The 26962-nt window shown below is 49.1% G+C and overlaps 1 long non-coding RNA gene across 2 annotated transcripts; it reads right to left on the reverse strand.

Annotated features, from left to right (window-relative positions):
* Window positions 1–6557: 6557 nt before the first annotated feature.
* On the reverse strand, window positions 6558–24915 carry LOC114701025. Of its 2 annotated transcripts, XR_005092879.1 has the most exons (5): window positions 24812–24915; window positions 23457–23574; window positions 21628–21740; window positions 19009–19094; window positions 6558–7627 (listed from the first exon to the last, which is right to left on the reverse strand). It is a non-coding gene; the product is annotated as an uncharacterized LOC114701025 (long non-coding RNA). The 2 variants fall into 2 exon arrangements; XR_005092878.1 differs by lacking the exon at window positions 24812–24915 and having other exon boundaries at window positions 23457–23742.
* Between the last annotated feature and the right edge of the window lie 2047 nt (window positions 24916–26962).

Here is a 26962-nt window from a genome sequence, read left to right on the forward strand (position 1 = left end):
GCCTGGTCACTTCTCAGTCTTCCACTCCCATCAGCCACCACATTCACCTTGGGGACCCTTCTAGGATGGTCCATGACCTTGACCATGGTCCAAACATGTTATGTAGTGTCTGAAATTTATTGATGAGCCTTGTAAAGAGAGCAGATGTTACTAGACAACTCTAAACCCCTCACCAATGTCACCCCCCCACACACACACACAGAGCACGGATGTAATTATGGTTTTGTTTTTTAAAACGCTATACCCCAGAGCTTGGGCACCAAGAAACTTCCCAGAGGTGCAAGCCTGCTCCTGGTCTGGCTATTAAGGATTCAGAACTTTACACTGCCATGATCAGCGCAGCTGTCAGTAACCGTCTCTCGTGGATCCTTTCATGGGGAGGCCCCCAGCGAGATTTCCCACGCTCAGCCTGGGTCTGGCCTTCCAAGTCAGGGAGATTTGCAGGGGAGTGTCGCCCTGACAAGTGCTCCAGGACGCTGCTCCTCTCAGAGTCCAGAGAGGTCTGACGTGGCAGCCCTTTCCCCAGACACGTCGTTCTGAGGCTCCGGGAAGGTAAGCCTACAGTACACCGAATTCAGTTCTGGATAAGAATCGGCCCCGGAGTGTCTGGATAAAAGAGATGTTGAAAGCCCTCTTCCTGGTTTGGAAAGAGAAAATGCTGACCAGAAACTCTTCCCCAGTCCTCCACACGAGGTCCAGACACCCACAGCCAGGACCCTGCATCCCGGCCCTTCCTCTCCTGAAGGCTATGGTTTCCGTTTTGCTTGAATGAATGGCCGGCCGACTGTGTAAATGATCAGAGGTGTGATGGGCGCGTTTGGCCCGGGGAGTTGAGAATGTGTGACGGCAAATTTGGCCCAGGGAGTTGTTTATTTGATTTCTTGATTTTGTTGCTGGTGTTTCTGTTTTGTCTAGTCCCTGTAAAAAGGAGATGACTAATTGAAATTCTGCTGTTTTTTGTTTTTGTTTTCGGATTTTGCCAGGAGGTGGCACCCTCTGCATGTTGTTGTCAGCTGTTCGTCTTATTGTCTGCCCCCACCCCACCCCATTCCACAGTCCGGGTTTGTTCCTCCGATTTCCAGCCTGGGCCTGCTTCACGTGGCAAGGTCGGGAACCCAGGCAGGCAGCGGTAATCACGCCAGGAGCCTGGGCGAGCAGGGAGGAGGGGCCCAGGGGAGGAGGACTGGGGACCTGAGGTCTGAGCTCCCAGGTGCCTGAGGCAGACTCTGAGAGCTGCTCTTACCCCCGCCCCCCCCATTGCCCTGCCCCCTTGAAGACACCTTTGCTTTTCGCTGGAAGCACCCACCCCCCACCCTACCCCCCACCCCTCCACCCTACCCCCACCCCCCACTCCACCCCCCACCCCCCACTCCACCCCACCCCCACCCCCCACCCCCGCCACGCCACGCCCGTACTAACTCAGGAGTCCAGTCTCTGGAGACACCGCTCCTCCTAGGGCAAGCGGCAAAGATTTAGTAAGGGTGTTGTCCTTTCCTGATGTGTTTCTTTTTCTACTTCAGATCTGCATATAACTGGATAACCCAGACACCCCCTTTTATTCTGAGAAGCCCCGAGCCATAACTGCCCTCCTGGTATCCCTCGGAAAGCTACTCACTTTGGGACAGCTCTCCATCCAAAGGCCCTGACCAGGACCCCAGCACAGTACATACGCAGGTTCCCAGGCCTGGACACTTTCCACTTGTACTTTATAACTGGAATTCAGGGTGCAGCTTGAAAACCCACTAATTTGTCTAAGTCTACTGAGGTTTTTCGGGGAGGGGGAAGTGTTTCTTTGGTTATTACCAAAACAAAACAAAACAAAACAAAAAAACCTTTTGGAATTTACACCCTCTTTAATCCATGGACTCCAGAAAATACTACTCAATTAAATTTGTTTTTTGTCACTTTATCAACTCTAGACATATCTCCCTCCCCAAACTCCAAAAACTAGAGAGGGCTTTGCAGCTCATGGAGGTGGCCCGAAAAGTGTGTAAAATGACCTGCACGCTGAAGGGCAGAGGCAAGCTGCCATGGCAGGCAGGCAGGCAAAGGTCGTGCTGACTGCCCGCCTCTGTTCACGTCCAAGGGAGAGATCCTCAAAAACAAACAGACAAGAAAAAAAAATGGGGCCCGTCACTAATAAAAAGATGCCAGTTCAGGGAGCCACAGGCACCATTAAGGACCGTCACCTCAACCTAAAAGAACAGCCAGCCTGGGCCACAAACAGCTAGCTCCCTCCCCCCAGACTGCCATCCCCATCTGGGCAGAGATCTTAGAAAATTAGGTACCACCATCACCTTCACCCCTCAAGACACTAAAATCTCCGTTACATCTGCCTACCAACTCAGCTTAGCAGCCCCTCTGTCCCAAGAATATCTCTAGCTCTCCCAGAGTTCACAACAGAAACAAATCCAGATCCAGAGACCCTACTCCAGGATTTACAACAACAGTCCCCTAAAGTACAGACTAAGGCAAATCACCCTGGCCTGGCAGCTTGCCCTCCAGCTGTGGGAAGCCTCTGTGGTAAGCCACACTGATAACGAATGGTCTTGCAATATCCCACGAACCAAAAGGCTGGACTAAAGATTGCTCCTCGTGTTAAAAGGCTGTGAGAAGCTAACATCCCCACCCCATGCCAATCAGCTTGAAAAACACCTTCCCATATTCTAAATCTGTGCACTTTGCTCAGTCTCCTCCTACCAGACCACAAGGTCTACACAATCCTGGATCTTAAGGATGCTTTTGCCTCCATTCTCCTGGTGCTGTTAGCCAGCTCATATTTACCTTCAAATGAACTGATCCCATGTCCAGTGAGACTGAGCCAAGCCAGCTAACGTGGATATGACCACCCCAAGTGTTCAAAAATTCCCCTAGACTCTCTGGGGAGGCGTTATAAAAAGACTTAACCGGATTCAGGGTGTCGTGCCCTAATCAGCTCTGCTCCAGTGTGTAGATGATCTATGGCAGCAGCTGACATTGACACCAGTTAAGAAGATGCAAACATTTTGCTCCAGCTGCTCCAGGCATTGGGATATCCAGCTGCTCCATAAAAAAGGTTCAGCTCTGCAAACAAAAGCTCACTCCAGGTAGAACTCTCAGAGGTGCAGGGAAAGACGCCCTCCAGATCCCTGCTCCCCAAATCAAGAAGCAGGGTGTTGGTGACAGAGCATGCCTTTAATCCCAGCACTTGGGAGGCAGAAGGGGCAGATACCTGCCTTTGAGGCCAGCTGGATCTAGAGCAAATTCAAGGACAGCCAGAGCTACACAGAGAAACCCTGTCTCAAACCAAAAGGGGGGGGGGAGCGAGCAGGTACCTGGGGGTGGGGAGATAGCCCGGCCCCTTTATTCTGCCTCTGCCTTTGAAGTGGACTGAAGCAGGGGAGCAGAGCTTCCTGGGAACTGAAGCAGACTTACCTAACCAGAGCCCCAGCTCCGGCGTTACCAAATGTCCCCAAGCCGGTCCACTTCTTCATCCGTGGGACTTGGACATTGCAAAAGGCATTTGGACTCAGCCCCTCCCTGGGGCCCTGGCAGAGGCCTGCTGCAATCTGTCCAAGCGCCTAGCTGTAGCTGCATCTGCTATTCCAGCAAAGGAAGCTGACAGGCTCACCCCTGGCTGGGACCTGACTTTAAAGGCTCCTTACTGCGGAAACCCTCCTCACAGGGGCAAATGGCGTCACTCAATATCAGTCTGTTGCTCAATTTTACTGCTATAGAATCTCAACCCTGTGACATCGACACCTGATGATGACCCCGAGGTCCCCCTCCGTGACTGTGAGAACCTGCTGGACATACCTCAAGCCAGCCACCCAGGCCTCCAGGACACTCTCCTGCCTGAGGCAGAGGCCTATTGACTGAAAAAAAAAAAAAAAAAGTTGTTAAGAAACAAAGACAATTGCTCTCCTTGAAGCAGTCTGGTTCCCAGAGGAGATTCGAACAACCAACACACCTGAAGCCCAAAGAGACTGAAGGGCAGACCCGGCATCCATCAGGCAGCAGAGATGCCTGTCTTGTCCATCGCTTTTCCTGATGCCCACCTCCCTCCTCAACTCATCTACTCCCAGAAAGAAGAAAAGGCTCCTCCTGGGATGTAAAACCGGATGCAGCTGCATGGTGAATATTGACAGACTCGAGAATTATCCTCCATGAAGCCCTCAGACATCTCTTGGTGCATCATCCGCACCAGACTACCCATCAGTGTGCCACCAGGTGGACTGAGTTACTTTCTTCCGGGTACCAGACTCTGCATCTCCCAGAGATGCCCACCCAGGCTGCCTCTGAATGTCTCTCCCCAGTGTGAGGTCCTTTCGAGGCAGGTGTCTGTCCTTCTTCCTGAAACATCTTGATGTTTACTTGGTTCCAGGTTGGAATGAATGAGAGGGTACCCAGGAGGGAACTGGATGGGCAACTCGAACCCTAGGATGGGCTGCAGGCTGGACCTGTTGGAGAGATTGGGGATGCTGTAAAAGAGGCTGATGAGTACTTTCCTCAGTGATGGGGTCTCTTAAATGGGCAACAAATGGATAGTCTTCCAAACATGATCTCAAAGGAGGGTGAATCTCATCCTAAGAAAGGCCAAGGGTAAAATGTTAGGTCAATTTTCACAGGTTTCCAAAGTTAATTTAGAGAAGGTGGACTTAATAGTCTGGGTCATGTGTTTGACTTGTCCAGAACTCTGAGGTCAGCAGGCTCAGCGGAGCTTCCAGGATACATTTAAGGTCTTATTAACCATTTGACCTATGGACTAAGGAAAGGCAGGTCCATTATCTTATCCAAATGATGGGGCAGCCTAAACCTGTGGGTGAGGACTCAGGGTGCAGTTGGGGGGACCTCACCCTGGGACCCTGGCAGAGGCCTGCTGCAATCTGTCCAAGCACCTGGCTGTAGCTGCATCTGCTATTCTGGCAAAGGAAACTGACAGGCTCACCCTTGGCCGGGACCTGACTTTAAAGGCTCCTTACTGCGGAAACCCTCCTCACAGGGGCAAATGGCCAACCTGGACAGCCAACTGCGGTCAAGGTTGATGGGATCTCTGCCCAGATTCATCACTCCCCTGCCAAGCCTGTTCCCGACAAGGACCAGAAATGAACCATCTCACCTGGACCAGATCCACTCAGAGTAAGAGTCTCACAGATAAGCGTCGTGTTTGGTTGTGTACCGCCTGCTTCCGCCTCTTGTAATACTGGTCCTACAGTTAGTTACTCTTCACTCAGAAGTGTGTTCCGTTCCCACAGGAACCTGGTCTGCCTGGACCAGCAGTCACCTGCTGTAGGACCTCGTTTGTGGTGGGCTTGTACCTTCCCAGCGTGTTATTCAGGGATCCCCCGTGGCTGCCCTCTCCTCATTCCAGTGGTGGTAGGAAAGGGAGTGGCGGGAACCGCCGCCTGAGTACTACAACCCTGATCCAAGGAGAAACGGGTCTACGACAGAGGAGTCATCAGAGAGATGCCGACGTTAGCCGCCTTCCGTTCTCCTTTGGTTTGCTCATGCTGGGGTAGAGTCTCTAACAAAAGTAGTCCTCCAAAACCAGAGGTTTAGACTTAGTTTCACATCCAGGAAGGACTTTGTGTAACACTGGGAGAGGCTTGTTACTTCTATGCTAACAAATCAGGAATTATCAAAGAGACTTTACAAAACGTTAAAGATAATTTAAGTAAATAAGAGCATGAATCAAATAATTTTGGTGCTGTAAAATGTTTGATTAAAACCCATGGCTCACAACCCTCCTCCCTGGCCTGGTCACTTTTCAGCTTTTCTCCCTAACAGACACAATCACCTTGGGGACAATCCTGGGACTGTCCATGATCTTGACCATGGTTCAAACATGTCATGTAGTATCTGGAAGATACTGCTGAGTCTTATAAAGAGAGCAGATGTTACTAGGCAACTCTCAACCCGTCACTAATGTAAGGTCCCCTAGAGCACTGATGTTATTATGATTTTGTCTTTTAAAATGCTATACCCCAGGCACCAAGAGACTTGCCAGAAGTTCCAACCAGTTCTTGGTCTGACCATTAATAAGGGACTCAAAACTTTTAATTGGCTTGATCTGTGTGGTTGTCAGTAACTATCTCTCGTGGGTCATTTCATAAGGACAAATGATGCTAATAAATAGTTAACACAAACAGTGCAAGGATGACTCAACATACACAATCAATTTATGTGATAAATTATTGTACATAACATCAAAATACCACAATTATCTCTATAAATACAGAAAAAGCCTCTGACAGAATCCAGCAACATTTCCTGATAAAGAGCCACAAAGAGACTTAAGGCTGGAAGAGTCTCGCCTCAGCATAAACAAAGGTTGCACACAGGAAACCCAGAGCCAGAGGCTCAGTGGGGGAAACCTGAAAGGATTTCTTTTAAGATCAGACACAGGCCAGGGTGTCAGCTTTCTCCATACTTCCTCGAGAAACTGCTTGAATTCTTAGTAATTCAATAATAAAAAAGATCCAAATAGAAAGGCTGGAGAGATGGCTCAGTGTTTAAAAGCACTGGTTGCTCGACAGAGGACCCAAGTTGTGTTCCCAGCACACGTGTGGTAGCTCACAACTGTCTGTCTTCTGACCTCCACAGACACCAGGCACACACATGGTTCACATACATGAATGCAGGTAAATACTCATACCATACACAAACATTTTTTAAAAGTTAAAGAGATACACAAACAGGAAAGAAAGGCAGCTACCCTCACTACTACACCACCAACACAGGTCACAAAGAGGAAAGGGAAACATCAAATTAGCCCCGTTTGTTGAAGAAGAGATCCTGTACTTAAAATGCCCTGAGGACTCCATCAAAAACTTGTAGATCTGAAAAACGCTCAGCAAAGTAGCAGAATACAAAATCAACAAGCAAAAAAAAGTGGCTTTTCTATAAGCCAGTAACAAACTCACCAAGAAAGAAATCCAGACATCCAATACATTCACAAAACCTCAAAAACTACTAATAAAATACCTAGGAACAAACCAAACGAAGGAGACGTTACATAGCAATTTCCTCTTAATTAAAACATTCCACCCAGGAGAGAAGCTCCTTAAGTTTCCACAAATAAACAAAACTCAGAATTGAAGACTCAGAAAACTCAGGAAGCTCCTGAAACATACAAGTCGCAAGCCCCGCCCTCCCCACATAGCAGTGATGGCTGCTTTGAAGAGGAGCTTCCACTGTCCGGCTGCCGGCAGATCTCTCAGGGGACTCCAGTTGTGTGGCTTTTGTGAGTCATCACTCATGCTGGGGTGGGGCCCTTCCTGGGGGCAGCTGCCTTTGAGTCATTTGGGCTCCTGTAAGTGAAACAGTTGGGTGAGACTGTCAATCCCCCTGTCTCCCACTGTTCTCCAAGAATGAAATGGGTAGAGTGAAGAATGTTCAACCCAGGAGAAATTTATTAATTCAACTTTAAAAAGGAAAAATAAGTCATGATAGGGAAGTGATAGCTTGAATGAAACAGAAACTTTTGAGCTTGGGTAGTAAGATGCTAGCCAAGAGATGTTTCAAGTGTTACGGCCCCAAGAAGCTTCACAGCCCCGCTCATACTGGACAACTCAGAAAGGTGAAAGACCAGGAAGATGGAGACATCGGTCACCTCCTCAGCCTCGTTCCGCAAGCTGCTGACTGCACCCTGGAGAATCAGAATCGAGAAAAGTTTAGGAGAGCATGATTCCAAGCCATCACGGCAGCCCCTAAGTACTTCCTCAACCATGCTGAAATCGGGTTTGTGGCACAGGAAGGTAAATGCCACCCCCGTCCCTGAAGTCACTGGTTGACTCCAGCAGCTCTGAGGACACTGTCAGTCTCCTGTCAGTGTGTTCAGGACGGAGCAGAGCTCAGCAGGTGACAGGATTATTTTAGCTAAAAAGGGATGAAAATATTAACAATGGATTTTACTTTTCTCTATTAACCAAGAAAACACAAATCGCTGTTTGTCACAAGTGTGGAGAATGACCCCAACGTTGGCATTCCTTGTAGGGTTCTAATGCTGAGCAGTGACTGTTGGATGCAAACCTCCCACTGCTCAGGGAAACTGCCAAGGGGCCAGCATAAGGGCTGTCATCCTCTCACTCGGCAACTCAATTTTAACCTCAGTAACCTGAGCATAATTAAAGTAAGACTAGACAATTTACTTCTGTATGCATGTGTGCGAATGTTCATGTGCATGTGTGTATTGTGAGAATACAAGTGTATGTGCCTTTGTGAGCATATATGTGGGTACATGTGTACACACATGCATTGTGTGCACATGTATGCAAGTGCCCATGTGTGTGCAAGCAAGATTGTGTGAGCATGTGTGTGAACTGTATGTGCATACATGTGTTTCTGTGTGTGATCATGCACATATGAGTGGAGGTATTGGTGTGCACAGACACATACATGTGAGCATGTTTGTGTGCATTTCAGAAGCAGATGATCTGTGTGGTGCTGTTATCTTTTGTTGCGGCGCCCTCTTGTGACCGCTGAAAATGTTGCATCAGGAAATTGTTCTGGGAAGAGTTTTGCTTTTCTCTGTGAAGTATTTAGATTCTCAGTGTAGAAATAACAATTGTTACTCAGCTACATAGACATATGGGGGTTTCTCCCAAAACATTTAACTTGTGTCTAGAAAGCTGGTTTGGAGGTTAAGAGCATGTACTACTGTTCTGGCAGAAGAATGGATTTCTAATCACAGCACCCGTGTTAGTCAGCACTCCATCACCTGCAGGTCCAGCTCCAAGAGATTGATGCTCCCTTCTGACCCTGTAGGCACCTGTGCGTGTACACACACACACACACACACACACACACACACACACACACACACACACACACACACACACACACACACGGTTTGAGGCCAGCCCAGGTAACACAAAACCCCACTTCAAAAAGTATCCACCCCTGGCTTGTGCCAGTGAGATGTTTCAGCAAAGACCCTTGCCATACAAGCCTGACTACCTGAATTTGATCCCCAAAACTTACTCAAGGTGGCAGGGCAGCAAGGCTGGTCTCAAGGTCACACTCCTCCAGCCTTGGCTTCTTGCGGCACACCCATGCCTGGCTCCTCATGTCAGAATTTAGAAAGCACTTTAAAGCGTTTAGCTTCTCTAGCTGGCTGTCATGGTGAATGCCTTTGATTCCAGCACCTGGGAAGAAGAGGCAAGCCTACCTTTCAAGGCCAGCCAGGTCTACATATGGAGTTCCAGGCCAGCCAGCCAGCGAGACAGTGAGACCTTGTCAGGGAAAAAAAGGAAAAGGGAAAAAAAGACTTTTATCCTCACACATGAGTACCCAACAGCAACACATCCCATAATGTGTTTGTAAGCTGTAAGTTCATGTTTAAATGTAGCTGGAGCAGTTTATCTTTAAAATGTCCAATTATAGATGCCACTGAGGAAACCGGCATGGCTGAGATTTTTCTTCCAGTGTTGCGATTCTTTGAATAATGAAAGTACTGCCTCTAATGGAGAACGGTTGGTTTGGAATCCAGCTCAGGGTCAGGCGGGAGACCCTCTTCCCCTCCCTGATCTGCCCTTCCGTTGTGGGGACGGTGTAAGAGCGACAGGAGTCGCCATGTGTTTAACGTTGGCTGCAGGTGTTTGAGTCATAACTGGCTTCCTCGGGGAATTCCTCAACTCTTGGTCCTTCAGGATCGTCGAGCACACTGACAAATGGGAAGGTGGCTGCACGGGTACAGTGCCTGCTCGGGTACAGTGCCGCTGTGCGAACAAGAGGACCTGGGTTTGCACTGCCAGGAACAGCGGAGAATCGCAGGCAGGGCAGCGTATCGGTCACTAAGGGACAGAGACCGGCAGACACAGAGCGTCTTCCTGCTTAGCCAGTTATGTCAAAAAGGCAAATTCAGTGAGAGACACTGTCTCAAAAGTGATGTGGAGGTGGGTAGAGGAAGGACACGCAAGGTCCACCTCCGGCCTCTGCTGAGGAGAGCACTGTGCACACACACGTGTACACACACACACACACACACACACACACACACACACACACACAGAACACTATTCATATTGGATTTGTTGCTGTATCATTCATCTTCTATTGTTCCTTTTGTTTAATGTGTTACCCAAATTGGTATAGAGTAAAAAGGAAGATTTTTTTTTCTAAAAGTCTTAAGTTCTAAAAATCTATATACACAAAATCATCAAATTCTGGAATGCATATTCCATCTTGCTTCTTTAAGTCAGTCTTGCTCTTGAAATGACTAGTTTTGTAGTGTGCACCTATATTTCATGTAGCAGTAGAAGTCAGTCATTTAAAAGTCTCTGTCTAAGGGATTTGTGCTAATTCTTACCTAAAGACACACAGAGTGCTTCAGAAGACTTCCCTTTGTTTTTTTGTTTGTTTCTTTTTTGGTTTTTTGTTTTGTTTTGTATTTGGTTTTTCGAGACAGGGTTTCTCTGTGTAGCGCCTTTCCTGGATCTCACTCTGTAGACCAGGCTGGCCTCAAACTCACAAAGATCCACCTGCCTCTGCCTTCTGGGTGCTGGGATTAAAGGCTGCCGCCGCCGCCGCCGCCACCGCCACCACTGCCGCCACCACCACCACCCGGCCAGAAGACTTCCCTTTGTAACTCACTGTTTCCTGCACGTATATCCAGCTTTACACACTCCTGGCCCACTCACTATTTGTTGAGATGCAGTTTCCCAGTTGGCCGACTGAAAATATATAATTTCCATCTGTAAACTAGCCACTCCACCTACATGTACACATACAGGAAATAAACAACTGAATGACAGCTGTCACCCGTCTACAGGGTTATACAGGGAGCAGTAGCCCTGATAACTGAATTTTTAGAGCTTTCTTGTCCTATAAAAAGCGATCTAGAATAGGCCCCCCATTAGTGTTCCAGGGGCCCACAGCCAACTGGTCTGAAAATACCAACAACAAAAAATCCCTCCACAAATGTAAACAATTCCACCTTCATTATTAGTTTTTAAATTTGTATTATTTGTTTTTAAATTTTACATGTGGGGATGTTTGGCCTGCATGCATGTCTGTGCCCCATATGTATGCCTGGTGCTCTCAGAGACCAGAAGAGAATGTTGGATCCCTCGAACTGGAGTTCTGGGAGGTTGTGAGCTGCCACATGGGTGCTGGGAATCAAGCCTGGGTTCTCTGGAGGAGCTCCCTGCTTTCAGCTACTGAGCAGCTCCCCAGCCCCCATTTTGTTTTTGGGAGAGGGTGCATGTTCACACTTTCACACTTCAGTTACAGCATATTGTACTTGGTTATTATTGTTAACCTTGGAGACTAGTGTATAAATTAAACTTCATCCAAAATGTGTCCATTAGGAAAACAGTACACAGGAGTCAGTCCTCTCTGGTCTCAGGCATCCACTGGGGTCTTAGTACATTTGTCCCATGTGTGGGGACAAAGACTTGCTCTAATTTGTCCTCTGTGGTTTTCTTCTTATTTTTCAGTTCTGGGTTTTGTATCCTAAATAAAACACACTATGATTTGGAGTTGATGTTTGTATTCTGTATAAACCTATTTATTTCTATCATCAATATGTGCTATAGCTTCTGCCACATGAACATATCATACCTTGTAAGAATTGCCATGTTGTGGGTTACTCCCTGATGATTAGCTGTTATATGACCAGAAGTCAGAGAACGCCCATCATGTGCTCAACAAAAGCAGCATGATATGTTTTATTTACATGTGTCCTTCCTCTGCAGTGTTGAGACTGTGTGTGTGCATGTGAGAGTGGTGTATGAGTGTGTGTGTGTGTGTGTGTGTGTGTGAGAGAGAGAGAGAGAGAGAGAGAGAGAGAGAGAGAGAGAGAGAGAGAGGAGAGAGAGGGAGAGAGAGAGAGGTCTGTGAATGTGTGTGTGCATGTGAGAGTGGTGTATGAGTATGTGTGTGTGTGTGTGTGTGTGAGAGAGAGAGAGAGAGAGAGAGAGGTCTGTGAATGTGTGTGTGCATGTGAGAGTGGTGTATGAGTGTGTGTGTGTGTGAGAGAGAGAGAGAGAGAGAGAAAGAGAGAGAGAGAGAGGGAGGGAGAGGGAGAGGGAGAGAGAGAGAGAGAGAGAGAGAGAGAGAGAGAGAGAGAGAGGTCTGTGAATGTGTGTGTGCATGTATGTGAGTGTGGTGTGTGAATGTGTGTATATGGTGGTAGTGATGTGTATGTGTGTTCATGTGAGTGTGATGTGTGAATGTATGAATGTGTGTGTGGTGGTGGTGGTGTGTGTGTGTGTGTGTGTGTGTGTGTGTGTGTGTGTGTGTTACTGGAAGCTCAATCCAAGGTCTTGCACATGCCAGGCAAGCACAGTACCGTGAGCTACATGCCCAGACAGTTACATTTTGAATTAAAATATATTCACTGTGTGTGATGCACATCATCATTTGTTTGTTGTATTTAACAAGAATGCATGATGTCTCTGCTAGTCTCTTGCTCATCCTTGTTCTTTGGTTTTAAATTCATCTACGAAGAGTTATGATGCAGGTAAACCAGATTGCATTGGGGGTCCAGTACAATAGCAAGAATCTGGGAGGGTGTTTTCTCATTGTTGGGAAAGATGAATGAGAGTCTATGACTCTCAATCTGTCTCCTGTGACTTCATCTCTCTCCTGTACACTTCTCAGTCTGTCTGTCTCCTGTGTGACTCTGTCTGTCTGTCCCCTGTGTGACTCTGTCCCCTGTGTGACTCTCTGTATGTCTCCTGTGTTTGTCTTGGGGACACTGAATGTCTTCAGAGGGCTCAGTCCTCAGCAAGAGTCTCTGCTGTGCACTGCAGTGGGTTGATTGTTCCCGGGATTGAAGCCCCTTCAGTTTATGGGAGTTCTTTTCTGTTATGTGCTGAAGAGGCCTTCCTAGAGTCCCCAAACTGGGGTCCCGTGGGAAAATCTGGGAGGTAAGGAGGGACAGAGTGAGGAGAAATTGACAGAAGAAACCCCTTAGGTCCTACAAAGGAAGGGAAACATGACTCAGATGCAGTTGAGGCCTTAACAATGGCCTGATGCAAAAAAAAAAAAAAAAAAAAAAAATACAATAATCAGGGAATGTTCAGCACCAGAGCTTGTGGAATTGGGAAAGATTATTTTAAACAATGGAAGAGTCTGGCTCAGATTGGCTCATGGGGCTTGGAACACTGAGATGGACAGGATCAGTATGAGTACTGTGGGATCAGAGAAACTGGGTAATAACCCACCCCACGATGAGGCAAAGGCTACCTAACCTGAAGAAATATGTGGAAAAATCAGTTCCTGTCAGCCTGGCTCAGCTGAGCCCCTAGAGACACTTGGCGACCACCAGCTGAGGTCCCTATAACCACGGACTGGAAAGCAGAGGAGGAAGTGGGGTAAGAGAGGTCCTGTCTGACGCCCTGCTCACTGGGCCCAGTCAGGGCGTTTCAGGAGAGTTGAAGGCTGCAGGGAGGGCGCTGAAGTTAAAGGCACTTGCTGCTCCTGCAGAGGACCCAGGTTCCCCAGCTCCACATGGTGCTCATAACCAGGTTCCCCCAGCTCCACATGGTGCTCACAACCAGGTTCCCCCAGCTCCACATGGTGCTCACAACCAGGTTCCCCAGCTCCACATGGTGCTCACAACCAGGTTCCCCCAGCTCCACATGGTGCTCACAACCAGGTTCCCCCAGCTCCACATGGTGCTCACAACCAGGTTTCCCAACTCCACATGGTGCTCACAACCAGGTTTCCCCAGCTCCACATGGTGCTCACAACCAGGTTTCCCAAACTCCACATGGTGCTCACAACCAGGTTTCCCAACTCCACATGGTGCTCACAACCAGGTTCCCCCAGCTCCACATGGTGCTCACAACCAGGTTTCCCCAGCTCCACATGGTGCTCACAACCAGGTTCCCCCAACTCCACATGGTGCTCACAACCAGGTTCCCCCAACTCCACATGGTGCTCACAACCAGGTTCCCCCAGCTCCACATGGTGTTCACAACCAGGTTCCCCCAGCTCCACATGGTGCTCACAACCAGGTTTCCCCAGCTCCACATGGTGCTCACAACCAGGTTCCCCCAGCTCCACATGGTGCTCACAACCAGGTTCCCCCAGCTCCACATGGTGCTCACAACCAGGTTTCCCAACTCCACATGGTGCTCACAACTCCAGCTCCTGGAGACCGGGCACCCTCCATGCCCACGGCCCAGTAGATGACCCCATACCCATAAGCACATGACAGTACTAGTTGGACTCAGTGGGTTATTCAAAAAAGAAGAGAGAAGACACGAAGATGGAAAGGAGATACATCTGGGGAGTTGAAGGGAGGGGGTAGGGATGGATATAATTGATACACTGTGTATACATATAGAATTTCCAAATAATAAGTAAAAAATGAAATACCAAGAACCAAACTAATCAACTTAAGAAAAAACAAAACAAAACAAAAAACCACCTGAACGGATGAACTGAATACAGCTCTCGATGTAAGAAAACAAATGGACAATGAGTGCTGATCAACGTGTTCAGCACCCTTCGCTAACAGAGAAACGCAAATTAAAACTGCTGTGAGAGCCTGTCTCACGAGGGTCCGAATGGCTGCCATCAAGAGAATCAACGGCTGGAAAAGATGTGAATACTGAATCCTGACACACAGGTGGTGGGAGTGTGAGCCAGTGCAGCCACTCATTGCAGAAGTCAGTGTGGTGATTTCCCAAACAAACAAACGAAAAGCCCTAAAAATTGGGGTTAGAGAGACATCTCAGCAGTTAAGAGCAGGGGACCCCAGTTCAGCTCCCAGAACCCACGTGGTGACTCACAGCCCTCTGTAATGGGATCTACCGCCCTCTTTTGGGCACAGCAGGTACTGCATGCATGTAGTGCTTTGAGACAAGCAGGCAGAACACCTATACCCATGAATAAAAAAAAAAAAAGACTTAAAATATTTAACTCAAACTAGAACTACCGTATGGCCCAGCTGGGCCACTCCCAGATAGACCAAAGAACTCTTAAGTCTGCACAGCACAGTGCAGAGACGCCTATACATCTGTGTTTATGGTTTCACAAGTCATAAGAGCCAGGAAGTGAAACCAGATGTCCATCAGCACATGAACGGATATGGAGAATGTGGCACATATTCATGTGGGGACCTCATATTCAGCTTCAGAGAAAACTAAGTCATGGCATTTGTAGGGATACGGATGGGATTGGAGATCACTATGTGAGGAGAAATGAACCAGTCAGACAAATGCCGTGTTTTCTCTCAAGTAGAATCTAGACTAAAATTAGAGGAGGGAGGGGGAGGGAGAGGGAGAGAGAGAGAGAGGGAGGGAGGGAGGGAGGGGGAAGGAGTATCTGTGACATGAAGGCAGAAGGGGGAGTGTGTGAGAGGAAAGGGGGCGGGAGGGGCGGGAGGGGCTGAGAGGACCGTGGCGGAGGGACAGATTAAGGACTAAGCATGGTGACACACATGTATCCACTTCCGTAATGAACCCCCTTTGCATGGTAACTTAAAAAATAATAAAAAGCAACAATCCCAAACCCTCATCAATCAAGTCCCACTTTCTCCCTGCCAATTAGCCAGGGGCTGAAGACTGCTTCCCGGGTGTGTATCTGTTTTTATATGATGCTGACAGCCCTGCCAGAGGAATTATAAATTAATAACATTCTAGAAAAACAAAATTTTGATATCAAGGGTTTAAAATATTCATGTTCTTTAAGCCTCTAACTTCTGTAAAATTAAACCCTGGCAACAGCCCATGTATGTAAAATAAGGAGTCAGGTTTCACAGAGTACTCCACACAATGCAGCCCATTAGAATCGTGCTTACAATGTGTCCCAGTTAGGTTTACTATTGCTGTGATGAAACACCATGACTCAAAGCAACTTGGGGAGCAAAAGGCTTATGTGGCTTACACTTCCACACCCTAGTCCATCACTGAAAGAAGCCAGGACAGGAACTCAACCAGAGCAGGCACCTGGAGGCAGGAGCTGATGCAGAGGTCATGGAGGAGAGCTGCTTACTAATTTGCTCCCCATGGCTTGTTCAGCCTGCTTCCTGATAGACCCCAGGACCACCATCCCAGGGATGGCATCACCAACAAAGGGCTGGGTCCTCCTCCATCAACCATTAATTATGAAAACGCCGTACAGCTGGATTGTACGGTTTTCAGTTTTCTCAACTGAAGTTTTCTCCTTTCGGATGACTCCACCTTGTGTCATTTGATGCTAACCCTAACCCTAACCCTAACCCTAACCCTAACCCTAACCCTAACCCTAACCCCTAACCCTAACCCTAACCCTAACCCTAACCCTAACCCTAACCCCAACCCCAACCCTAACCCTAACCCTAACCCTAACCCTAACCCTAACCCTAACCCTAACCCTAACCCTAACCCTAACCCTAACCCTAACCCTAACCCTGAGGAGGAGGAGGAGGAGGAGGAGGAGGCTGATCTGTGCTTGTAGGGAAGCAGCCTTGGGAGGTGCCCCTGGGTAATTGCTCCCTTCAGCATGAGCTGAAGTCGCAGGAGGATGATTCCTTGGATGGGAATGGCCGTGCGTGCCCCTCTGCTGTTTACATGAGCCTTTCCAACAGTCACATCATCATCTCCAGGCTTAGGTGAGGGAGCTGGCCACTACCACCCAGGACAGAAACACTATTATCTTCACACTTTCAGACTTCAAATCCTTTTTCTCTTTTATATCAGAAAATATACCTCCAGTTCACACTCCAGGTTTATTTATTATCTTGTGTGTATGAGTGTTTTGCCTGTAGGTATCTATGCTTACCACATGCGTGCCTGGTGCCTACAAAGGTCAGAAAAGGGTGTCAGATCCCCCAGGACTGGAGTTACAGGCAGTTGTGAGCTACAATGTGAGTGCTCAGGAAGAGCAGCCAATGCTCTCAAGCACTTAGTCTTCTCTCCAGCTCCAGTTCACACTCTAAATGTCCTTGCTGTGCTGGGGGGCCACTGCCTGGCTTGACCAGTACAAGAGCAGGTTTACCCTAGAATGGTATACAGATATTCACTCAGAATTCACAGGATGTATTAGTCAGGGTTTCTATGGTGGGGGGAAAAAACACCATGGTCAAAAAAACTTGGGGAGGAAAGGGTGTGTTTTGCTTACACTTCCACATCCTAGTCCAACATCAAAGGAAATCAGAACAGGAACTCAAGGCAGGAACCTGGAAGCAGGAACTGAAGCAGAAGCCATGAAGGAGCTCCAATTACTGCTCCCAGACCAGGACTTGCTCAGTCTGCTTTCTTCCATCATCCAGGACCACCAGCTCAGGGGTGATAATGCCCACAGTGGGACATGCCCTCCCCTATCAGATTTTAATCAATAAAATGACCTCCAGACCTACCCATAGGCCAATCCTGTGGGAGCATTTTCTCAATGGATGTTCCCTCCCCTTAAATGACTCTAGCTTTTGTTAAGTTGACAAAAACATTAACTAAGGGCACAGGACCACGGCAGGAGTGGTGTATAGAAATGGCATGTCTTCTCGGCTAGAAATCACTCCACCATTTAGAGATTAATAAGGAAAAACTCTTTAATGCTAGTGCATGACTGACTCTGCACCAGGGAACCAGCCCCCAACAGAAATTCCATCGGCATATAAAATTTCACAGCCCCAGATTACAATTTTAAGCCATTAAAAATGTTTCATAGGGGCAGAAATGTCAAGATTTGGTTGCTTGGACAAATGGGAAGATTTATGATTTGAAAATACTGTGGTAGTTATCAGGGAACAGACAGGGTACTTTACCAGGCAGCCGTTAACCAAGACTGTCCTTCCTGCCTAGCAGAATGATCCTCTTCCTGATAAGAGAACCAGGGGCACTCCTCTAGCTAACTTCTTTGTGTGACTTAATACTTCCTAAGCAAATTTAGTACAGCCTTTATTACAGCAATGTATTATTCTCAGCTGTTTTTGATATCTGTGAGATTATTAACCGCCATTGGTACAGAGCTATAATTAGGTTAAGTCTGTAAGGTGCTTGCCACAGAGGCATGGAGACCTGAGTTTGATCCCTGACACATCAGAAAAGCTGGGCATGGCTGCACACACCTGTAATCCCAACCCTGAGAGGGAGAGACAAGCAGATCCCTGGAGCTCATTGGCCAGCCACCTCATCAATCAGAGAGCTCTCGATCAGTGAGAGACCCTGTCTCAAAAAATAAGGTGGAGGAGCTGGAGAGACAGCTTAGCTGCTGAGAATACTGATTGCTCTTGCAGAGGACCCATCTGTGCTGTGGGATGTTCTCTTTGGGAGCCCGTTCTCGGGTTCCTCGTGGCTTTACCCAGCAGGTCCGCATAGACGATGATTAGGACCACGGGCCTGAGTGCAGGTGTCTGAGATGGTCTGCACTTGGCTGTGCTGTGGGATGGTCTGTATGTCAAGTTGCTCTGATTGGTCAATAAATAAAACACTGATTGGCCCGTGGCTAGGCAGGAAGTATAGGCAGGACTAACAGAGAGGAGAAAAGAAAGAACAGGAAGGCAGAAGGAGTCACTGCCAGCTGCCACCCTGACAAGCAGCATATGAAGACGCCGGTAAGCCACGAGCCACGTAGCAAGGTATAGATTTGTGGAAATGGATTAATTTAAGCTATAAGAACAGTTAGCAAGAAGCCTGCCACGGCCATACAGTTTGTAAGCAATATAAGTCTCTGTGTTTACTTGGTTGGGTCTGAGCAGCTGTGAGACTGGCGGGTGACAGATTTGTCCTGACTGTGGGCAAGGCAGGAAAACTCTAGCTACATATCTGTAACTCCAGTTCCAGGGGATACAATACCCACTTCTGACCTCCATGAACACCAGGCATGCAAGTAGTACACATACATACGTGTAGGCAAAACACTCACACATAAAATAAAAATGAGTAAATATAATAACAAACAAACAAATAATAAATAAATAAAAAGGTAGTGAGCAATTGAGGAAGACACTCAGCATCTACCTTGGGGCTCCCTATACACATGCATACAAATCCACAGGTGCACACATGGATATATTAAAGTACATATATACACACATGCACACCCACCCATAGGTACACACATGAACTTGTGTGTACAAATACGTATAATAAGTACCCTTGTTGTTCTCCTTGAAGTCACCGGGAAGAGGGTGGCTCAGCATTGCAACCCTGGGCAGGTCACTTCAGGCTCCGCTTCCTCATCTGTGAAGAGGGAATACAGATGTTGAGATGTGATGAACTATGCAAACCGATTAACCTTGTGTCTTGGCCACAGTAGTCCCAGCAATGCCAGCCTATCACTGACCCTGGTTTCGCTTTCAGGGAGCACATGAGATGGACACAATGCAGACACACCGCACACTCAGCAAGCTTCTGGGGAGAGGCGCACAGTGCTATGCAGAGTCCCCAGCACAGAGCACTGTGGGTCACGGAACATAGGTGAGCCGGCAGCCAGTACCTCGCTGAAGAGGCTCCTCACAGATTAGTCTCCCGGCGGAGCTTGCAATAAGTTTGCAGGTGAGCAAGAGAAAAACCAGTGTCTCCGGGAAAGAGCTGTGGGGTGGGCAGGGGCAGGTGAGCAAAGCCACGCCCCTTTGCCCAGCCGCGGGTGGGGGTTGGGGGGACGGTTCGCTCTGTAGCGGTACACAGCAGCTCACTCACAATTCACAGGACCTCTGCTGCGGTGGGATTATTAATGACCCCCTTCACCCAGTGTAATTAGGCAAACCGCTGGTGCTTTCTCCAAGTAAATATTTTGACTTTCTGCTTCCTCTCTGTCACAATAAAATTCTAATCTAAGCTCCTTCTCATGGGGAAGCTGCGCCTGAGAGGAAGCTCCTGGGAGCATGACTCTTCTTCGCCGGCCTATCAATGCCACCGCCTCGCCTTGGTCTTCTACCCTGGCAGGGCCTGAGACAGTCCTCCCATGCTGGTGGCCTGTGTCCTCAGGCCTCTGATGAAGAGGGTCAACGCGGTCCAGACATACACAGGCCGGTGAGCTGAGCCATCGCCATCCTCTGCAGTGGTCTCTTAGAAGCTGCTGGACCAACTCTACCACTGAGGCATCTCCACAGTGACTCAGTGACTCAGGAGGTCACATTCCTTTGCCTCCTGCTAAAGACGGCTCCCTCCTTCCATGTAGGGCTCCTTCCACTGATCTCAGGGTCTCAGAAAGTGACCAGCTTCCCCGAGCATCAGGAAAGGGTCCCCGAGGCATCTTTCCTGGGGAGTAAGCAGGAACTCTCTTATAAAGGGATGTACAGCACCTGGGAAGCACCCAGCCTTTGCCTTGTGCACATAGATGTAACAGCAAAGAGCTCGTCTTTTCTAGAAAACCCCCAGGATTAAATCTGAGCAGCCGAAGAAAACATAAGCAGGTTAGCTGGCCGAGTGGCCTCCCTGGAGACCCGGGCCTGTGCTCGCTACTCCTACTTTCCAGATGGTTTCAGTCTCACAAGCCTATACACAGAGGCCGCCAAGGCATGTGCAGGGATGTATGGCAAGTCCTGGGCCCCCATTAACCAGCTTCCCTGTGGCACCCCAGCACTACCACCACACAAATTCTCAGGTCACCAGTGAAGCCCCTGTAGACACTAAAACTCCAACCTGTGAGTCTCCTGATCGTCCCAACAAGCTGAATTGTCAGCAACATTGTGGGAAGCTGGAGCCAGTGCAGGTGTCAGATGTCCATGGCACCCCACAGAGGTCCTCAAGGCACTTGGAGTTAGAAAGCGGTCCCCGTGTCCAGAACTGGGGTGACTCTCAGTCAACTCAAGAACAACTCAGTCCATGGTGCCCAGGACTGGCTCCCAGGTGGAATTCTGCCCCTGGGAACGTAATTAAGGCACACACACTGCCTGGGCCGTGTGGGCCACAATCTAGCAGGAGAGGGTTGGGGAGGTTATGGGGCCTTGGTGCTAACACAGAAGACAGAACTGGGAGAGAGTCTTTGCGGTGAGGGAGCTCAGACCCCAGAGCAGAGAGCTTGCCAAAGACTCCCTCCTCCCACTGAGCACCCTGAGCAAAAGCCTGCATTCATTCTGCTTCTCAAACTCTCTACCGCTTAGTATTTTCCAGTCAGCCATGGCCCAGGGCTTTTGTAGAACGCAGCCAGCGATGGTTACCTTTTTAGTGACCATGCCCTGGCATGTCACAACTATCCACGGTTCTCGGGATGGCTCAGTGCTCAGCAGCAGTGCTCAAGTGTGCCTGTGTGGCCTGAGGCCAATTCTCAGAGAGACTCAGACCTTCACTGGGTACAATGACAATCTGTGGACACAGTCATTGAGATTCTAAACATGAGCTTTATTGAATCTTTTGATTGTTGCCATGTGAAGATGATGCTGAGTTGGTGGAATTAAAACACGCTTTGGGGGTTGGGAGATGCTAGGCAGGCATGGGAACCTAAGTTAGGATCCTTAGCACCACTTAAAAGGTGCTGTACACACCTGCCGTCCCAGTGCTTGGGGCTGACATAGGAAGGTTCCTGAGGCTTGCTTGCCAGCCAGCCTGGCCAGCTAGTGAAGTCTGAGTTCAGTAAGAGCCTGTCCTGGCTAGATTTTTGTCAACTTGATACAAGATAGAGTCATCTAATAGGAAGGGACCTCAGCTGAAAACATGTTTCCATAAGATTGGAGACAGGCATCGTGTAGGGCATTTTCTTAGTTAGTGATTGAGGTGAGAGGGCCCCACTCCTAAGGGTGGTGCCATCCCTGGGGAGACCAGGTTGAGTTACCTATGAAGAACAAGCCAGTAAGCAGATCTCTTCTGTGGTCTCTCCTGCAATTCCTGCCTCCAGGTTCCCGCATCAAGTTCCTTCCCTGACGTCCCTGGATAATGGGCCACGAACTGTAAGATGAAATAAATTTTTTCTCCCTAAATTGCTTTTCGTCAAGGTGTTTTATCACAGCAATAGAAAAATAACTAAGATGGAGACCCTGCATCAAAAACCGAAGGGGAGACGTGTGCAGTGGGTAAGGTGCCTGCTGTGTAAGCGTGAGGATCTGGGTTCAGATCCCCAGACCCCACAGAAAAGCAGAGTGTGGTGGCACATGCTTATAATCCCGGTGCTGAGAAACAGGATCCTGGGGACTCACTGATGAACCATTTTAGCTGAAACAAGCCCCGAGTTAAGGGAGAGACCTTGTTTGTCTCAAAACACAAGGTGTAAAGTGATAAAGGAAAATACTTGGTCAACCTCTGATCTCCAAGTGAGCACACCTGCACACATATTGCATACAACACACACACACACACACACACACACACACACACACACACACACACACACACACACACACCATGCTTTGACTTGAGGAGAGAAAAAGCAAGTGTCATCAACATTCTTTTCCCTGAGATGACCCCAGCCATGGAGATGTTTCAGGAGCCCCATTCCTCATGGTGATCGGCTCTACGTTCTCTGGTCCATTTGCAATGTCATGAACCTGTTTCCCTAAGCATGGATCCAGGTTGGCTCACAACCCCGAGAGCAGACAGAAGGACCCATAAGGAAGATGCTAAGAAAGGTCCTAAGTCACAGCCGCTTCAAGATATGGTTACTCACTGTTGATTACAAGGAGACCTCAGGGATGCTGACACCATGGCCATTCCGTTCATTGTGTTCAGGGGAAAGTGCAGCCTCTCTATGAGAAAACAGTTCCCCCTCAAACAAGAGTACTGTAGGCTGTTAACTGTCCATTTTCATGACAGGTAAACTGAGACAGAGGAACAGAACGTCAGCAGCAGTGAAAACATAGGTGACTCTGGGTCATTGAACAGTGTTCCAAGTGCTGCATTTAACAGCTGGCTACCGGTTGTTTTGTGCAACCTGTGTTGGGGCAAGCCACAGTGCCAGGAAGGGCAGGGCCAGATTATCCCTCCGGTCCAAGGTAGTCAGATCAAATAAAAGAACAGTGCAGCCCTCAAAGGAGTACACCGGGTGGTCTTGCTGTAGCTTCACAGCTCAGGCGCTCCTGTAGGGCCTTTCCTTGACATTGAAATGGTCCACCCACTGGGTGTGAGGAGGCACACCTGTGACCCCAGCACTTGGGAGGCTGAGGTATGAAGATGGCAAGTTCCAGAATAGCCTGGGCTACAGAACAACACATCCACCAACTCCCCACACCCTCTAGGAGTCCAGTGGCTCAGAGATGCTGAAAGAGTATCCTACAGCAAAATAATTCTGCCTTCACTCTATGCTCACTTCATAAATGCCACCAATGTGGTCCACCATGCCAGGGACGCAGCAGCCACCCCAGCTCCCCATTTGGAAAGCTTATTTTCTAGCCGCTATACGAGCTGCACATGGTCGATTTGGTCATACATACACACAAGCACTGTCCAGTGCAGCAGCCTTCGCCCACCCTCCTGAGTCTCCTCCCTGCGTCTAGTGCAGGATGCGCCCGCAGCCCTCTCCACTCTCGGCAATGTCTCCACTGTCCAGAGCATCTGGTGAGTGGTCACACACCACAGCTAACAATGCCTGACTACCGTGATGATCTGGTCCCCACAGGCTGCGTTTTGATAACAGAATCGGCCCCTTGAATGAGGCTTTGTTTATCTTACCACAAGCAGCACATTTCCACTACAGCCAAGTGCTCTTCACCCTCCCAGGGAGGCTGGTACAGGTCCTGGTGGCTTCTGCTTGTTTGTGTGTTTTCTTCAACATTTTCATGAAAAGAAACTATAAAACCATTTTTTTAAGAATATCATTTTCCTACAGGCCCTGTCGGTGTTAGATGTTCCAGAACAGAACACATTCAAGTTAATCTAACACCTCGAACTGTCAGCCTGTCATCTGTCAGCTGCCCACTCCCAGGTGGGCCTTCCACTGCACAGCCTCCGTCACACACAGGGAAGCCGTGTGAGTGTACATACCAGAAGAACGGAGGAAGCTGGCTCATACCTTTACCCAGGAAGGGGAATCAACCCCCTGCAGCCCCATCCCCCTGCAGCCCCATCCCCCTGCAGCCCCATCCCCTGCAGCACCATCCCCCTGCAGCCCCATCCCCCTGCAGCCCCATCCCCCTGCAGCAGCATCTCCCTGCAGCCCCATCTCCCTGCAGCCCATCCCCCTGCAGCCCCATCCCCCTGCAGCAGCATCCCCCTGCAGCCCCATCCCCCTGCAGCCCCATCCCCTGCAGCCCCATCCCCCTGCAGCCCCATCCCCCTGCAGCCCCATCCCCCTGCAGCCCATCCCCCTGCAGCCCCATCCCCCTGCAGCCCCATCCCCCTGCAGCAGCATCCCCCTGCAGCCCATCCCCCTGCAGTGTCATCCCCCTGCAGCCCCAGTCCCCCGCAGCCCATCCCCCCCCCCCGCAGCCCCATCCCCCTGCAGCACCCCCCCATTGCTCATCCCCTGCAGCACCATGCTTTGGGCACCAGGGATGTGGTCCTGGTCACCTGACTAATAAGCTCAGTTCTCTGGACCCAGGCTCAAGAGAGAAGGTCGGGCCCTCAGGGCCTCCCCCTCTCTGTTTTGTTGTCTTTCACACTGGAAGGCATACGGGACCCTGAGTGTAAGCTATGACCCAGTACTCTAAATCTAAGACCAAAACCTCCATATCACTGACAAGAAAGAGGGGAGAGAGAGGGAGAGAGAGACAGAGAGACAGAGACAGACAGAGACAGAGACAGACAGAGAGACAGAGACAGAGAGACAGAGACAGAGACAGAAAGAGAGAGACAGAGACAGAGAGACAGAGACAGAGACAGAGAGACAGAGAGAGACAGAGACAGAGAGAGACAGAGACGGGGGGGGGGGGGGACTTCAAACAAACGTACACTATTCTATTCTAGGGGAGACTGGGAGGCTGTTCCACTAATCCATTACTTAGGACCCTGTGTCTCGGTCTCCGTGCACTGACCCGGCTGCTGTTCAATAAACACTCCCAGATGGGGGCAACAAATGTAATTCTCACCTCAAGTGCTTTTTCTTCGTTCTAGCATGAAGACTGGGCCTCTGAAATAAAGTTCTTTCTCTCCGCTTCCTCCTCCTGATGGCTGTGAACCCCGGGTGCTGAGAGGGCCTGCTGTGAGGCAGGCAGTAACCAGTACTCCCCATCTCTGCCTGTGCTGGCCCGGCACCTTTTCAGCAAATTGGCTTATTGTTTTTCAAGCTCTGCGGGTCTCCAAGCCAGTGAGTCTCACTTGCTTCCCTCCTAAGGCAGAGAGAGCCTGTCCGTGCCTGAATCTCCCAGGCTCTGGTCAGGCTCTGAGTTACAGACACAAGCATGGCTGTCCTGGCTCCCTAGGCACCAGGATGAGACCTGGAGGTGATGTGTGTAGTATGGCCTGTATCCATGCCCCCCCCCCCCGTTCTTAGCTTCAGTGGAGTGGGCTGCAGAAAGAGCTGTTCTCAGTCTCTTGAGTGTCCCCAAATCTCTGTGCTCACCCCACCTGTGGTTCTTTTCTTCAATGGTGTAAACTCACCGTACAAAGCACAGATTTCAGAATAACATTTCCTTTTCCTACATAACATCCTTAGGCAAGTCTATCAAGCTCTTTGATGTGTTGACCCTATGACCTTCTCATGTTCCCTTCCTCTACCTGAATGGTCCCCCTTCTACCTCCATGTGGTGTGTGTGTGTGTGTGTGTGTGTGTGTGTAAATTCTAGATTCCATGTGTGAGAAAAAATGTGGTATTTGTCTTTCTGAGTCTGGCTTTCCATTTAGCAAGATAATCTCCAGTCCTAGCCATTTTCTTGCAAACGATACGATTCTTTATGGTTGAATATAACTTCTCACTGTATTTTCTTTTATACATGCACATGCTCATAAACATGTAGGGTATGAGTACATGCAGAGGTCGACCCTGAGCGTCTTCCTCAGCCACTCTTTTTTTGGAAATAGGGTTTCTCACACACCCTGGAGCTCATTGATTCTGCTAAGCTCGCCAGCCATTGGGCATTAGGGATCTGCTTGTGTCTACCCTAGCTCTGGATTTACAGACACACTCCACCACAGCACGCTTGTATGCAGGCTGAGAACTGTGCTCAGTCCTCATGTTTGCATCATGGTCACTTTACCAGTGGAGCAATCTCTCCAGCCCCAGGACCACATTTTTCTCCATCCATTCATCTGCTGATGGACAGCTAAGCTGAGCCCATGACCCGGTGGGTATGGGCATCGCCGTACAGGCATCTCTAGCCTATGCTGACATGTATTCCTTTGGTACACAGTCTCATGAACGGTACAGCTCCATCATACGAAGTTCTGGCTTTGGTTTTGCATTCCTTCCAGCTGTGGATTAGGGTGTCCTTCCCATCGTTGCCAGCATTTGCTGCTGTGGTGGTAACAACCATTCTGATAGGCAGGAAATGCATCGCTGTGTTCAGTTCGCTGGTGTTTCCCCAGGAGATACCGATCCCATGAACATTTTTTTTCACATATTTATTGGCTGTTTGTACTTATTTTGAGAATCATCTATTCAATTCATTTGCCCACTTATTGACTGGATAATTTGGAGAAGAAAATTTGGTGTTTAATTTTTTAAGGTCTCTATATAGTCTGGATATTTAATCCTTGGTCACATGAATAATTGAAAAGGCTTTCTTTTTTAAGGTTTGTTTAATAAATAATTTATGTGTAAGTGCTCAGGTGTTTTGCCTGCACGTCTGTCTGTGCACCACCTGTGAGTGCCCAGCGCCTGTGGGGTCAGAAGTGGGCACTGAATCCCCCTAGAACTGGAGTTACAGACAGTTGGGAGCTGCTGTGTGGGTGCTGGGAACCAAAAGCAGGTCCTCTGCAACAGCAGCCAGCGCCCCTAACTGCTAAGCCATCCCTCCAGCTCCTCTTTTCAGTGTTTATGTTCTCTCTCTCTCTCTCCCTCTCTCTCTCCCTCCCTCCCTCTCCCTCCCTCCCTCCCTCTCCCTCCTTCTCCCTCCCTCTCCCTCTGTCTCTCCCTCTCTCTCCTCCCTCCCTCTCTCTCCTCTCTCTCCCTCCTCTCCCTCTCTCTCTCTCCTCCCTCTCCCTCTCTCTCTCCCTCTCCTCTCCTCCTCCCTCCCTCTCCTCCTTCTCCCTCCCTCTCCTCCTGTCTCCTCCCTCTCTCCCTCCCTCCCTCTCTCTCCTCT

Source organism: Peromyscus leucopus, chromosome 14 (assembly GCF_004664715.2).
Source record: "Peromyscus leucopus breed LL Stock chromosome 14, UCI_PerLeu_2.1, whole genome shotgun sequence".
NCBI classification, from domain to species: domain Eukaryota; kingdom Metazoa; phylum Chordata; class Mammalia; order Rodentia; family Cricetidae; genus Peromyscus; species Peromyscus leucopus.